This window comes from Mus musculus, chromosome 3 (assembly GCF_000001635.26).
Source record: "Mus musculus strain C57BL/6J chromosome 3, GRCm38.p6 C57BL/6J".
Taxonomy (NCBI): Eukaryota; Metazoa; Chordata; class Mammalia; order Rodentia; family Muridae; genus Mus; species Mus musculus.
This window is the reverse complement of record NC_000069.6, coordinates 96,409,499-96,424,509: the sequence shown is the minus strand read 5'-3', so window position 1 is coordinate 96,424,509 and position 15,011 is coordinate 96,409,499. Positions and strand designations below refer to the sequence as shown.

At 45.4% G+C, this 15,011-nt stretch overlaps 4 non-coding genes across 4 annotated transcripts; 2 read left to right on the top strand and 2 right to left on the bottom strand.

Annotated features, from left to right (window-relative positions):
- Positions 1-406: 406 nt before the first annotated feature.
- n-TGccc6 lies at positions 407-477 on the top strand. Its single transcript has one exon. It is a non-coding gene; the product is annotated as a tRNA-Gly (tRNA).
- Positions 478-1,612: 1,135 nt separating this feature from the next.
- On the bottom strand, positions 1,613-1,777 carry Gm24136. Its single transcript, XR_003954774.1, has one exon. It is a non-coding gene; the product is annotated as a U1 spliceosomal RNA (small nuclear RNA).
- A 7,899-nt stretch (positions 1,778-9,676) lies between these two features.
- On the top strand, positions 9,677-10,073 carry Terc (telomerase RNA component). The gene has a single exon (NR_001579.1).
- A 4,296-nt stretch (positions 10,074-14,369) lies between these two features.
- n-THgtg6 lies at positions 14,370-14,441 on the bottom strand. The gene has a single exon. It is a non-coding gene; the product is annotated as a tRNA-His (tRNA).

Here is a 15,011-nt window from a genome sequence, read left to right as displayed (position 1 = left end):
TGTCACACAGATGGGGTGTTGTCAAGGAGCTATACCAAGTGTGTTTTGTCTATTGATAATTGAATGATCATAATAATTATAACAATTAATAATTGAACTTATTTTGGTCACGAGTTTCAATTGGAACTAGCATTTCCCTTCTAATGAATTGAACCTCTCAGATAGTGGCAGGCAGAAATAGAAAGTTCTGTCAGTTGTGCCTCAAAACTCCTAAAATGACAAATTTGACCCAGATTTATCACAGCTTAGCATCTAGGAAGGTCTGTTTCCTTTCTCAATGCTGGAAAAATTAAAAGTTTCGTGAGGAAATGTTGGTTTACGTTGCTATTTTTCTGTAGAAATGCATTAAGATGTATAGCTTCTCTTACCTTTTCCTGATGCACTGTCACTAAGTGCTCTCAAGGGTGCATTGGTGGTTCAATGGTAGAATTCTCGCCTCCCACGCGGGTGACCCGGGTTCGATTCCCGGCCAATGCAATGTGGTCTTTTCTGTCTGCTACCTACACGTTTTTCTCATTGTGAAATTAGAATCAGACTAGGACCAGAATCAAGGATTTTTTTTTTTTTCCTGGAATTGAACTTTTCTAACTGTGGCTCAAGCAAGAATCCAGTGCAAATTTACAAATATTGAATATTTACCACAGCTGTTCTGCTATTTTAAAGGTCTGTTTCCATTCAGTCACCCTTAGCCTGAGGTTCTTATTCTCATGCCAGAAAGTGGTTTCACCCCAATATTCTAGGCAGTAAAAAGAGGATAGGGTTAGGAAGACTTGGACACCGCCCTGATGTTTCTCAAGATCCCTGAACCGCAGCTACGGAAGAATCAAATAGAAGTCTCATGTTTAGAATGACTCTCACCAGAACAATCCAATCTGAGGACAATATGTAAGGACAAAAGCTAAATAAATCCTAACCAGAGAGAAATGTTATTCCCCACCAGGAGTAAGATTAGGAGTTCTTTAGCAGAGCGGGGAGTTATTTCAGTAAACCCAGGTTCAACTGCAAACAGTCACACAAATTTTTCTGGTGATAGCAGCGTCACTATTATGGAAGATATTTCATGTATGGAAAGTAGGCAAAATATACATACAAAAGCTTCAAAAACATTCTCTGAACAAGAACTCCGTTGGTATGTGACTTCCTCATTTTCAAGCATTACAGATTAAAAGGTAAAGTAAGTAGTAGGCACTTATAAGTGATGAAAACATCTCCTTTCAAGATTTATTGATTTATTCCTTATTTATATGAGTACACCGTCGCTGTCTTCAGACACACACTAGAAGAGGGCATCAGATCCCATTATAGGTGGTTGCTGGGGATGGAAATCAGGATCTTTGGAAGAGCAGTCAGTGCTCTCGACTGCTGAGCCATCTCTCCAGCCCCCTGATGGAATCATCTCAGTTATCTTGTGGCTGTGTGGATTTCATTTTCTTTTACATTTATCTAACGCATCTAGCAGCCTGCTAGATAAAATTGTCAAAATAAAGTGGACACTGCATAGAAGAGAAAATACAGTAAGAAGCACAGGCTAGCAGGCACCTTATCCTAAGGCTGAACACTTTCTCAATAAGACTTCGTCCAAAAATTCCTGGTCTTTATTTACAGACACATTCAGGGGAGCGCGCGAACGCAGCCCCCCACTACCCCATATTATGCAGTCAAGTTTCCCACATTTGGGGAAATCGCAGGGGTCAGCACACCCCAAAGTGCAATGGGTGAGCCTCGCCCTGGGAAAACCACCTTCGTGATCATGGTATCTCCCCTGCCAGGTAAGTATGTTTTCCCGATGCCACGTCTGGACCTGACTCACACCCACTAGCTATAAACACAGTCACTTCGCTGCCCCCACCCCCGCCGCATGTCTTCTGTGTACTCCTGCCACTTATGGCCCCTCTCTCCTCCTGGCCCCATTCTCCTGTCCACGCCACTCGAAATCTCGTTTGCAAAGTGACAGCAGTTCAGGGAGCCCTTTGATTGCCTCTGATCTGCATAGACACCCCCTTACCCTCCCTCCCCTGCTTGTCCTGCCTTTTGTCACTTTACTTCTCCTGCCTCCCACTGTGGACCTACCATCATCCCATTTTCGCTACCTTATTGGCTCATCGGCAAATTTTGAAATGTTGCTTTAAGGTTTACAGCATTTGGTCGTTGTCCCCACAGCCCTTGCTCCGGCTGTTCATTTGTTCATTTTTCCTCTTCTGGTGCGTATGCCATTCTTACCATGAATTCTGCTCCTTCCAAGTCTGTAGACCCCCATAAGCTATTATTATTTTTTTGTTTAAACAGTCCTTTTGTTTGTTTTTCCAAGACAAGGTTTCTCTGTGTAGCCTTGGCTGTCTGGGAACTTGCTCTGTACATGAGCCTTCTTCAAACTCAAGAGATAGATCCTCCTGCCTCTGCTTCCTGAGCACAGGGATTAAAGGCGTGCGCTACTACTGCCTGCCATCAGTCAATTTTGTTTTCCCAAGCAAAATTTCAATAATATCCTCACTTGTTTCTGATGTTTTTCATAACTTCAGTGGAAAAAAAGTCGATGGAACCATCGATATTCCAGTGTAATATTCAAATTCGCAATGCAGCCTTTTCCCCATTATATTGGTGGCACACAAACTTTCTAAATCACTTCCTGACTGGTCAGGAGGTGAAGAGGAAGGCATGGTGGTCAGCACCTAGACATACTCTTACACTTACAAACTGCCTAGGACGCTTTCCAAGAAGCCCAGCTTGGGTTCTCACCTAAGAAGATCTGGGAAAGACTGGCCTGAAGGAGCTCGGCTTGCTTCTGGTCAGGCAGCTCATCTAATAGGATAGTAACAAGAGAAATAACAAGGCTGGGTGGGCTCTATGGGTTTTTTTTCTTCAGAGGTCCTCACCTATCTCTCATCCAGCTAGGTCCTTGCTGTCATTTAAAATGGCCCAACCAGCTAAATACCTCCTGCACGGTCCAATTCAAGAAAGAGAAATGGTGCCTTTAATCCCAGCACTCGGGAGGCAGAGGCAGGAGGATTTCTGAGTTTGAGGCCAGCCTGGTCTACAGAGAGAGTTCCAGGACAGCCAGGGCTACACAGAGAAACCCTGTCTCAAAAAACCAAAAAAAGAAAAAAGAAAAAAGAAAAAGGAAGAAAGAAAGAAAGAAAGAAAGAGAGAGAGAGAGAGAGAGAGAGAAAGAGAGAGAGAAAGAAAGGGAAATGGAGCCACACTTTGTTTCACATCCTCTTGCAAAGCATATAAACCCAGACTGCCCAGGGGGACAGACATTGCTCCCTCTCTGACCACCCTGACTCCGTGATATGCAAGGAACTCTGGCTTTCATACTTGGTGCAAATAAATCTTCAGCAGCCTTCTAGTCCTGTGACTTTTCTGACGGAGAGACAGACTTGTGGGAGGGGCTAGCAGCCAATGACACCAAGCCTCCACAACCCACACTTTCCACTCTTGACCCCTCTACTTTGTCTGGCTCTGCCATTCTCCATTCCTCGTGATCCAGGCTGTTTCCAGGCTTACCCACCATCTTACAGACTTCAGCTTTCAGGGGTCATTTTTGATGGTGCTCACCAGCCTGTGGGTGGGAGGTACTAATTAATACAGCCATGGGGCCAGCACACAGCAGTCCGTGTCTGGCCACCACAGACTGTTTTGTAGTGTGATTAATGGGGTATCCATCCACAAAATAACTTCAGTATTATTCCATCTCACCCAAACATGTGGTGACCTCATATTTCTGGGCTTCCTGCCTTCCTCCTTCCATGTCTGGTTCTCTAAAGTATTTGGAGCTTAGCATCCAGTAAGAAAGTCCTGTGTGAAGGGTTAAAGGTTTGTCCAGAACATCATAAACACCCCAAAATAGAACTTTTTCCATTAATATCATTTCTAGAATGCCGGAATGTACTTGGACATATCTCTATTCCAACTGCTCCAGACCAGTAGTTAAGGTCACACATCTCTGAGATGCCACCGATACCCAGAGAGAGGAGTGAGAAGCTCTTAGTACCCGAGTCTGAGATCTTCCATGGAATAAATAATTTTGTTAGCATTTGCCATTATTATTAATGTGGGTGAAAGGCCCACTCCTGTTATGACAGTTGGCATCAACTTTTCAAATAAATATATTTTACTTGGTAGTTTTCCAATCCACTGACATGAATTTGGTCCCTATATTTATTATCATCAATATTACTGTTGGAAACCAGACATGGTGGTACACATCGAATACCAAGCTGAAATCGAAGGATTTGAATTTGATTCCCAGCACCTACATGGTAGCTCACAACCATCTTTAACTCCAGAGGAACCTCTTCTGAACTCTGTGGGTACCAAGCACACACGTAGTGCACATACATACACAAAGGAAAACACTAAACAAGTCAATCTAAATAAAAAACCAAAAAACCAAAAACAAACAAACAAACCAAAGCTTGAGTTTATTTTTTGTTGTTGGAGATGTTTGACAGGTGGGTAAGAAGACATAAACGACAACCACAGTGGAAAGAAGTCAATCTATTTTCCTTTGCAGATTTCTCAGCCATTAAGAAAACCCAGTAAAAGTGAATTGGACATGTCAAGTTAACAGATGATCGCAGGATAGTTGCCAGGCCACAGATCAATAAACAAGATTCACCTGCTTCCAAGCGCAGAGCGAAGCCATTGCCTGGGTTTGGCCCTGGGCCTGAAATCACTTTTCTTAGCCCTACTTCATCTCTGTTGTTGGAAGCCCAGGCAGCTATGTGAGCTGTGGAACTAAACACACCACAGGTGAGAGGCTGATGGCTTCATCTTACCAACAAAATTAATTTAATTTCTCCATTCAAGATTTAAGTCCTGTCAACTAAAAATAATTTGAACTGATTTCCTATGAGAACTCCTTTTAATTAATTTATTTATTTGGAAGTCCTCTCACAATTTAGCCCTGGGTGGCCTAGAACTCATTATGTGGAGTAGGTTGTCCAGCCTCTGCTTCTTGGTAATGGGACTTCAGTTGTGCAAGAACCGATACAAAGAGAAGCAGTTTGGGGCACCTTTTTACGTAAACATGTCACATAGTATGTATCCAAAAGTAGCATACAGAAGTATATAATTTAAAATGCTATAATGTCGTGGTAAATCTCCAACCCCAATATGCCCATGCAAAACCACACAACTCGGGTATAATATTTACAAGCCGCACACCTAGCCTGGGCAGATTCACCACTGCTCTACTCTATTCCCAGCTACATGATCTCTGGCTACTTGCAGCTTCTCCAGACCACGTGGTTCTGCTCCACCTTCATTTCCTCTCCTCTCCCTCCATCTTCCTCTGCCTTCCCCCTCTTCCTCTCTTCCCTTTCTCTTTAAAACCTCCAGCCCCACCTTTCCCTTCCACTGCCCAACCACAGGCTCTAGCCTTTATTGGACCAGTTAGAATGGGGAGAAGGTTCCCATGAAATCACCTGAGTACCGGATACACTCCTAGAGCAGGCAGCCTTCTCTTGAAGGAAGCAGAATTAACATCAGAATACAAACAGCACCAGTGCAACCCCTTTAAGTTGAAATTGTGGGACCCCGAGCGTTTCTCCCTGGAAGGTAAAGCCCCTGGACGTTCCCCAAGCTTGTTTTCCCTGATCTTTAAAAATACAGCCAGAAAGAAGCTCTTTGTTCTCTATAGCCAGCAAAAAGCCTTTTTGTTTCTATACTTTACAACCAGAGATGCCTGCCTTCGTGTGCCGAGGACACGGAGATAAAAATTCAGAAAGAACTCACTCCCCACTCCTGCCTTGTAAATTTCACCAAGGACACCCAGAAAAGAAGAACTCTCCTTCCAACTCCTCCCAACTCTTCCCAACTCCTCCCAATTCCTCAGCTAGCTGTTAAAAGCCCCCTAGGGGTCAAACTCCCCTGCCCTGCATGGTGGAGGAACTTCGTCCTCAGTAAGCTGATTATAAAAGCTCTTGCAGTTTGCATCAGGTGTGGTTTTCTTTTGGGACACTGGGGTGCTGGCCAGCTCATCCTGGGACTTGAGCGGAGGCCCAGCTTTAGGGGTCTTACAAAATCACAATCATGAAACAAAGTAATACAGCAAGACAAATTTACCAAAAATTTAAAAACATTTGAGTTTAAATATGTGATGGAATTGAGGGACTCTAAAGGCTTTTCCAGTCCCACACCCTCCTTACAGCTTCCCCCTCCTGCCTGGGGTCAAGGCTAGGCCGAGTTCCATTCTCCACCCACAGGAACATTCTTGAGTAAAAAATTCTCAGAATGTACTGACTGATAATTACCTGACCCTCTGGAAAGTACCAGGTAGAGTTCAAATAGAGCCAACAGATTTAAAGGTCAGTATGCTTAGCCAGTAAGTTTGGACTGTAACCTTGCTGATGTAACCTGTCCCTGAAAATATAAAAACTGCTTGTAATAGCCATTCAAGGTCACCTTCTAGTCATTCCTCTTGAGAGATTAATTGAAGGTTGACCCTGACAGGCCGGAAAATAACCCTCTTGCTTTTCCATTGATCCGCATCTCAGTTTCTCACTAGGGGGTGTCTCAAAGTAAGTACCACTGGCCAAGGGTCTAATACAGATCCAAGCTTAAGGAAGACACTGGGAGGTTTGGCTTTGGGGCTAGGCTTAAAGATGGTTAGAATTTAGATTTATTAGAAGCTGGGTGAGGTGGCTTACCTACCCAGCTTCTTGCAATCTCAAGGGAAGCCAAGGCAGGAGGGTTGAAGCAAATTCAAGGTCAAATTGGTCTACTTATTGTGTTCTAAACCAGCCAAGGCTCCATAGACTGTTTGCATGGCTTTCCAATGAATTCAGGTGCCGTAGCAAGCACAGCCACCGGTGTCTCGGGGATCTGGATAGGAGGAGGATGTAGACAGAGACACAAGACACCTAGTCCACTTCAAGAATGAACAATTTTTATTTTTCTCCCGATGCCCTCTATTGTTTTTAGCTGATAGTGCTAACACTGCAGGCAGAACTTGAGCAGTCAGTGACAAAGCCTTGGTAAAATATTAAGGCCTAGATGGAATGTGAAAGCCTAGGTATGGCTTTAACCCCAGCACTTGGGAGGCAGAGGCAGGCAGATTTCTGTGTTCGAGGCCAGCCTGGAGCCTGGTCTAGAGTGAGTTCCAGGACAGCCAGGGCTACACAGAGAAACCCTGCCTGGGGGGGGGGGGGGAATCCTAGGCTAACATTGCTTGGTTAGCCTGCCATTTTAAGGAAACTTTTTCATGTTTTTGCTGTTACTAGAAAAGTTTCTAATGCCAAGATTGATTGCATGTTCTCTTATGTTCTGTGCCCTTGGAAACCAATATAATTGTTTTGTATAGTTACCCACAATAAGCTCGGACCCAAACCAACCACTCAACAGCACTTCCTGTACCTGTGTATTAGTTGTTATGGTACAAGCTGCCCCTGGGTTAGAACCTGACATAGATTTTTTTTTTTTTCCGAGACAAGGTTTCCTCTGTGTAGCTCTGGCTGTCCTGGAACTCACTCTGTAGACCTCGAACTCAGAAATCCACCTGCCTCTGCCTCCCGAGTGCTGGGATTAAAGGCGTGCACCACCACGCCCGGCTAAAGTTTAAGTTCTTAAGATCTCCCTGGAAACTGACATCTGCTCTACAGAAAGAGACATGCACGTGTGTAAGTGACACCCTGGTTGACATGTTAGGACAAGAATGTTAGACAAGTCCTATCCTGGTAGACAAGTTAGGAGATGAATGTTAGACAACTCCCTTGCCACAGTTGAATACCTCAAACAATGGGAGCAGGTTGTGTACAACAAAGATATGTCCCTAAGGAAATTCCCTGTCCCCAAATCCTGATTGGTGAAATAACTTGGCACAGATGTTTGTGGATCTGTAGGATCTTACCTCAGGGCCATAGTTAAGTTCCCGGATCTGGACTGTGGCTCTGGTGGATCAGTTCTGAGGCATCGTATGCTCAGTAAACTATCCTCGTCTGAGATCCATGTTTGTGTGGTTTGTGTTGCAATTCCTGGACCCAACAACAATATCTTTTACCTCCTTATGTGAGTTCTCCCCTCTGTGCCTTCCTGACCTTGCTGTGGCCTTGTTTGGCCCAGAGGACATTCCTTCTAGGTTCTCTGTATGCGTTCATTCTTCTGTGGTTCTTGGGCACATTGGAGTCAAGCTTTGGACTTGACAAAGAAACTGCAGATCATCTGGACCCCCCCCCCCATTTAGGTTTAACAATGTACCAGCTATCTGACTTAAGCAAACTGTGTTCCTCATAGATAAGGCGGGACTGCTCATGGTCATTGTGAAGTTCAGTTGGGATAAACAAATTTTAAGGTGCATAACAAAAAACACAAAATGTTGGTGTTTGTTTAAAAAAAACTAAAGAATTTCTGGAGGCAGGCAGTTACAGAAAACATGCTGATATTCTGAGTTGCCTGCTAGTTGGTGCCATTCCACCAGAGTGAACACATCTCTGTTGACCCTGATTTTCTGTAGGTCTGTCTGTGTGTCTGTCCTTTCTCCAGCAAGGGCTGACCCTAATCGGGGTCCCAGGACCCAAGCCTTGAGAAAGGCAGTAGTATGTCATCTAGTTGAAATGACACATTCTCTACAGTGTCCAAATGACATCTTTGTGCTAGACAGAACATTTTATTGGATGGACTATGGCTGACCACTTGGCTTGGGGGGGGGGGGGCGGCGAGGGGCGGGGGTCCCTCATTTGCTTGTTATTAACACTTGTTTGTTTGTTTACTTGTTAGTAGGAATCTGCTCTACCACGTGGGTTCTACATGGTTCCACAGGGGTCACCTGGTCCGTTTTTGTTTTCTGGGACAGTTTTCACAAATGTTGTCTAGACTCCACGTTGGCTTTGAAGCCTACAGCTATGAGCCTCTGTGCCAGTTTATGCAGTAGTATCTCTCGGGTTGTCCTTCACCGTTAGTAGTGGTGCTCTTAGAAGGCACCGTGATTTTTTGCTTTCCATCTCTTTCCCCTGCCATGCCTTCTGTGGTTCTCTGCCAGGCACCAAACTGTTCAGAAACTCTCCAGCCCGGTAGAGAACGGTAGGGGGAAAGAACTGACGTGTGGAAGGGATGGGCAGGGAGAAGAGGCACCGAACTCGGTCTTAAACAAAAAAAAAAAAAAAAAAAAAAAAGGAGCATTAGAAAAAAAAACAAATTTGTGACCTTGAACTACAGACCTCCTGCCTCAGCCTCCTACAAGCTGGGATTATAGGCTCGGGTCAGCTACCCTTGAAATTCTTTTTCTTTCTGGAACTCAGTACCTGGTTGGCCATGCACTCACAAGAGATCCGCCTGCCTTCTGTCAAATTCTGGAATTAAAGATTTGCGCCACTTTTCCCCACTTCCACCCCCGGCTGTGGGAGTGGACTGGGTTGAAGGTGGAATTTTTTTTTTTTTTTTTTTAGTGAAAAAAGGGGGGATTGGAAATATCCCTACTTTCAACTCTAGTATATTTCAGAAACCAAGCCTCAGAGATGTGCGTGCGTGCGTGTGTGTGTGTGTATGTGTGTGTGTCTCACAGCAAGAAACAGATTTTATTATTTATTTTTTATTTATTTATTTTTTGCAAGTGACTGGCTAGGAAGAGTGGGGAAGCGGGAGGACAAATGGGGAAGAGGGAGCATTTCCGCAAGTGCTGGGCTCGACCAATCAGCGCGCGCCATGGGGTATTTAAGGTCGAGGGCGGCTAGGCCTCGGCACCTAACCCTGATTTTCATTAGCTGTGGGTTCTGGTCTTTTGTTCTCCGCCCGCTGTTTTTCTCGCTGACTTCCAGCGGGCCAGGAAAGTCCAGACCTGCAGCGGGCCACCGCGCGTTCCCGAGCCTCAAAAACAAACGTCAGCGCAGGAGCTCCAGGTTCGCCGGGAGCTCCGCGGCGCCGGGCCGCCCAGTCCCGTACCCGCCTACAGGCCGCGGCCGGCCTGGGGTCTTAGGACTCCGCTGCCGCCGCGAAGAGCTCGCCTCTGTCAGCCGCGGGGCGCCGGGGGCTGGGGCCAGGCCGGGCGAGCGCCGCGAGGACAGGAATGGAACTGGTCCCCGTGTTCGGTGTCTTACCTGAGCTGTGGGAAGTGCACCCGGAACTCGGTTCTCACAACCCCCATTCCCGCTGGGGAAATGCCCCGCTGCAGGGCGGGCCGCTAGAACCTGCGACTCTGGGGAAAGGGGCTTCGGTGTGAGACGGTAGCCAGCCAAAGGGTATATATCGCCCTCACGCCCCGTCCCCCTCCACTTTTGTCTAATACTCCTGTTTCTGTTGTGCAGATTTTGCAGGCGTTTCGCTGGCTCTGCCTGAACGAGCTATGCAGCCATGTGGTCCTTGGGGGTGGGGGTGGGGATGGGAGGACTACAGGCGTAGATCTTCATACTGGGTTTGTGTAGTGCTGGGAATTGAACCTAGTTTCCTAAGTTCTCTATCAACTGGTATTCCCATTGTATGGGAGATTTTTTTTTTCTTTTGTATATGGGGGCGTTGAACATTTTGTAAACAATTAGAAAATCTAGTAGTTTTTTAATGAAAATGTTCACTTTTCTTTGTCTTTGGATGCAAAACATTACATTGAAGCTGAGAAGTTTAAAGATGCGTGTCTTCCCCTGCCTACCTTCGCGTCACACAGAACCTGGTATCTTCAGAAAAGAAAATGAGATAGGCAGGTGGATCTGGAGTTCAAGGCCTTCCTGGTCTGCAGAGTGAGTAGGCCACACCAGAAAAGTATGTGTCAAAAACAAAGAAGAAAGGCTTTGTGGGGGGTGGGGTAGCAAACGATCTTAATCCCTGTGCTTGGGAGGCCCGCAAGGGGGATATCTGTGAAGGAGACAAACAAAGCTACACTGTGTGGTAAACAAAAAACGAGGAGGAGGAGCAAGAAGAATATGAGAGCCCACGGAAGGAAGAGTATCAGTCCCCAGGCCACCAGTTCCTCAGGGGTAACTATGTTTGTGAGTGTCTCGGTGCCTTGACTTCCTCAGTACTTTTCTGGGTTTTAGTCATAAAAACATTGAAGAGATGAAGAAGTGTATGTTTAGTAAGTACATACAAAAGTTTGTGAGCTATATGCATATAGCAACTCAGTCACCTGAAACAGGCCCCTTGCAGCTAACATATTTCTTAGTATTACTATTATAAAGACTAGGGGAGTTTCTAAGCCGGCACTCCTTACAAGGGACGAAGCCATGTTCAGCTCCAGCTTGCCAAGATTCTGAAACCCAACGTCAAGCCTGACGAGTTCGAGCCTGGCATCTCTCAGCCGCTGCTCGAGCTGGAGATGACCACGGATCTCAAGGCACAGCTGTGGGAACTCAACATCACCGAAGCCAAGGAAATTGAAGTTGGTGGTGGTTAGAAGGCTGTTATAATTTTTGTACCAGTTCCTCAGCTTAAATCTTTCCAGAAAATCCAAGTCTGGCTAGTTTGTGAATTGGAGAAAAAGTTCAGCGGGAAGCACGTGGTCTTCATTGCTCAGAGGAGGATTCTGTCCAAGCCAACCAGGAAAAGCTGTACGAAAAATAAGCAAAAGCACCCTAGAAGCTGCACCCTGACAGCAGTGCATGTCTTCTCAAGTGAAATTGTGGGAAAGAGGATCCATCCGTGTGAAACTGGATGGCAATCTGGAGCAGGTTCATCTTCCTCTCTGGTACATCCCATGTCTCCTCGTCTCCATCCTCCCCTCTGCCTCTGTGTCTCATCTCTAAAACTCTCAGCCCATCTTCCTTTACCACTGCCCAATCACAGGCTCTAGCCTTACCTTTCACCTGCCCTCACCTGCTTATAGACAGCAATCTACATTTCTCCCTTTTTGTCCAATTAAAAGACTCTTTTCTCTCGGATATAAAATGAGCACAACTATTATTACCATTCTGTAATTTATAAAGTATAGATAGACCTAACACCCAGTCTATCATTTTGACAGTTAAATAAAGCATTCTGCAATCCTATCCTAACTTTAAAAGGCTTATAATTCTACACTTGTTATGTCCTGGTTCAGCTTGTATATTAGAAAACCATCTCAAATTATATATATATATATATATATTACACACACACATATGTATATATACATATATATGTATACACACACACACATATATATATGTATATGTATGTATGTATGTATATATATATACTTTTAATGCTAAATAGCCTGGGTTGGCTAAGACTACTTCAATCCTGCCAGAATTCTGAGAGCAACATAAAATTTACCTGAAAATATAAGAAGCCTAACATAGCTTACAGAACTGAAACTTATTGTAGAGATAGCTGCCTACCTATACAGTCTGCTGTTTTTCAACACGTTGGAGCATCAAACTGTGGCTGTTTGGCCTAGGATCATCTGACCTTTGTAACGCAGAATTATGAAGGACTGACTATTCTGTCTTGGCAGAGATAATCAGTTGACTCTTTTTCTAGATAGTAATTTGTAGATGAATGGACAATTTCTGCCCATTGTCTACCTTGCCACAATGAACAACCCCACCAACCACGTTGGCTCACAACCATCTCAAATGGGATCCGAAGCCCTCTTGTGGTTGTCTAAAGACAGACAGTGTAGTCACATACATTAAATAAATAAATCTTAAAAAAAAATAAATAGTTGAGTTGAATTTTATTTACTTATTTATTATTGGCTGGTTGTGTTTGATTCTACTCTACTTTTCTGGGCTATCCAGTCTCAGGAGCCTGGCCATCCAGGTAGTATAGTATATGGGTTCCCTCTTGTGTGTCAGCCTCAAGTTAAATCAGACATTGGTTAGCCCACAAGGTCTATACCACCATTGCCCCAGCAGATCTTGCTGGCAGGATAGATGTTGGTCAAAGGTTTAGTGGCTGAGTTGGTGTCCCAAGTTTATCTTTCAGTATCCTGCGGGGTACCTTCCCATGCCAAAAAGATTAGAACATAGGGGTGAAGGCTCCATGCAGGCAACAGCTCTGTACATTCACCCGGCTGTGTGGATATTGTCCTTGGCATTGGGGTCCCACTATCAGTTTTCAGAGAGCAATTTTTTGTTCTAGCATCAGTCTGGGTTGTTTAGGAATCTCCACCAGACCCCCAGGCCAACAACTCAAAGAAAGGCAACCCAGTCTTATCACTGGAAGCTTTGCCTAGCTACAAAAGATGGACAGTTCAGACTCTATCCTCCACTACTAGGAGTTCTCAGGGGGCTAGAGAGAGGGCAGTTGAGAGCACTGAGTTCAATTCCCAGCAACCATCTATAATGAGATCTGATACCCTCTTCTGGTGTGTCTGAAGAGAGTGATATTATACTCACATAAAATCTTAAGCTGCCCTGGACGGAGCGGGGCCAGCCAACTTCTGTGACTCACTGGGCGACATTTCTCAACCAGAAGACAGAGCAACATAGGTTTTGTTATTAGCAGGCGCAGGTAACAATAGTTCTGCAGAGCCCTCTAGTGTTGCCAAAGGAAAGGCCCTGTCCTGTCCCTGTAGAGAACATAACTCACAGTGGAGATGGCCGATGTACTCATATAGGCAGAAAAAAACAAACAAACTAAGACTACACTGAGTCTGATGAAGCTCCCTATGAATGTCTGTAATCACCACACATAGGAAGCTGAGGAAGCAAGATGCTGGCACGTTCAGGTTACTTGCTGAGCTATAGTTGTTTGAGGACAGCTTAGACTGTAGTGTGAAATTCTGCCTTAAATTAACAAAGAGTCAAGTAACACTAGATTTGAAGACTGTTTATCTGTGAGTGTTCCAGGCTCCAAGGCCTATCTTATGCAGTCTAGTGGGAGATACAACGTGGTTCTGGGATGTCTCTCCCCACGTCGCTTAGCACAAACGCTTCACCTGTTCATTCAAACAGTGTAGTAAAAATTATCGAGACCCAAACCATGGGTGGCTCTATCTCTCAAAGGTGAAGCAAGTACTTAGAGTTCCCTGGGCCTTTGGATGGAGACACAGTGTGTTTGTAAGTACACACGCACACACAACACACAGAGGCAAAACTGAAAGAATATCAAATGGAGTTGTAAGCACACTAACAGATTTTCTAAAAACAATTTATTTTATGTTTTTATTTTATGTTCATGAGTACACTGTAGCTATCTTCAGACACACCAGAAGAGAGCACCAGATCCTATTACAGATGGTTGTGAGCCGCCATGTGGTTGCTGGGAATCGCCTCTGGAAGAACAGTCAATGATCTTAACCGCCCCAACACAGATTTCAAAAGAATCAAACTAACCTGATTTTGTCGGGTTTGGTTTCTCAGCCCTGGCTGTCCTGGAACTCACAGAGATCCTCCTGTCTCTGTCTCCTGCGTGCTGGAATTAAAAGCCTTTGTGTTAGGGAATGCCTGGAAACAGCATGTTGTGAGGCGGTAAAGTACAGCGAGATGAGATCTGGCAAAAGATGCTGGCACAGAATACAATACTGCCGTGACTCGGATTCGAACCGAGGTTGCTGCGGCCACAACGCAGAGTACTAACCACTATACGATCACGGCGAGCCACGTGCCTGACAGTAAGCAACTGCATGCTTGCTCGGTGCTGGCCCTGTTGGCTAAGCCTCAATCCAGTTCTGCCCGGTCCAGTGTTGCCTTTGGCGTCTTCTCACTGGGCGCTAACGACCAGAATGAGCTGCCCGCCCCGACGGAGCGCAGGCCAGCGACCAGTGCGAACCATGCAGCAATCTCTGCTGGCTTCCGAGGCTTCAGACCCTCCTGTTCTCCCGCAGAAGTGATTGGTCCCCCAGCGTTGGGAGAGGCGCCGAGTGCACGCGACTGTGCCTCAGCTGGACGGTGAGGGCAATTGCTGCTACTTGTGAAATCAATGTAGAGTTCAGGTTGACTCAATACTCCAATGCAGAGCCAGGTAGAGTGGCACACACTTGTAATTTCAGCTCTTGGACTGTAAGAGGCAATAAAATCAGGAGTTGAAGGTCATCCTCAGTTGCGAAGTGCGTGCCAGGGCGCCCAGGATACTTGAGACCCAGTCAAGAACGAGGAGAAGGGAAGGGGAAGGAGGAAGCAGCAGCAACCACTAAACCAACAGTGTGACACAAACTAAAGTCATCA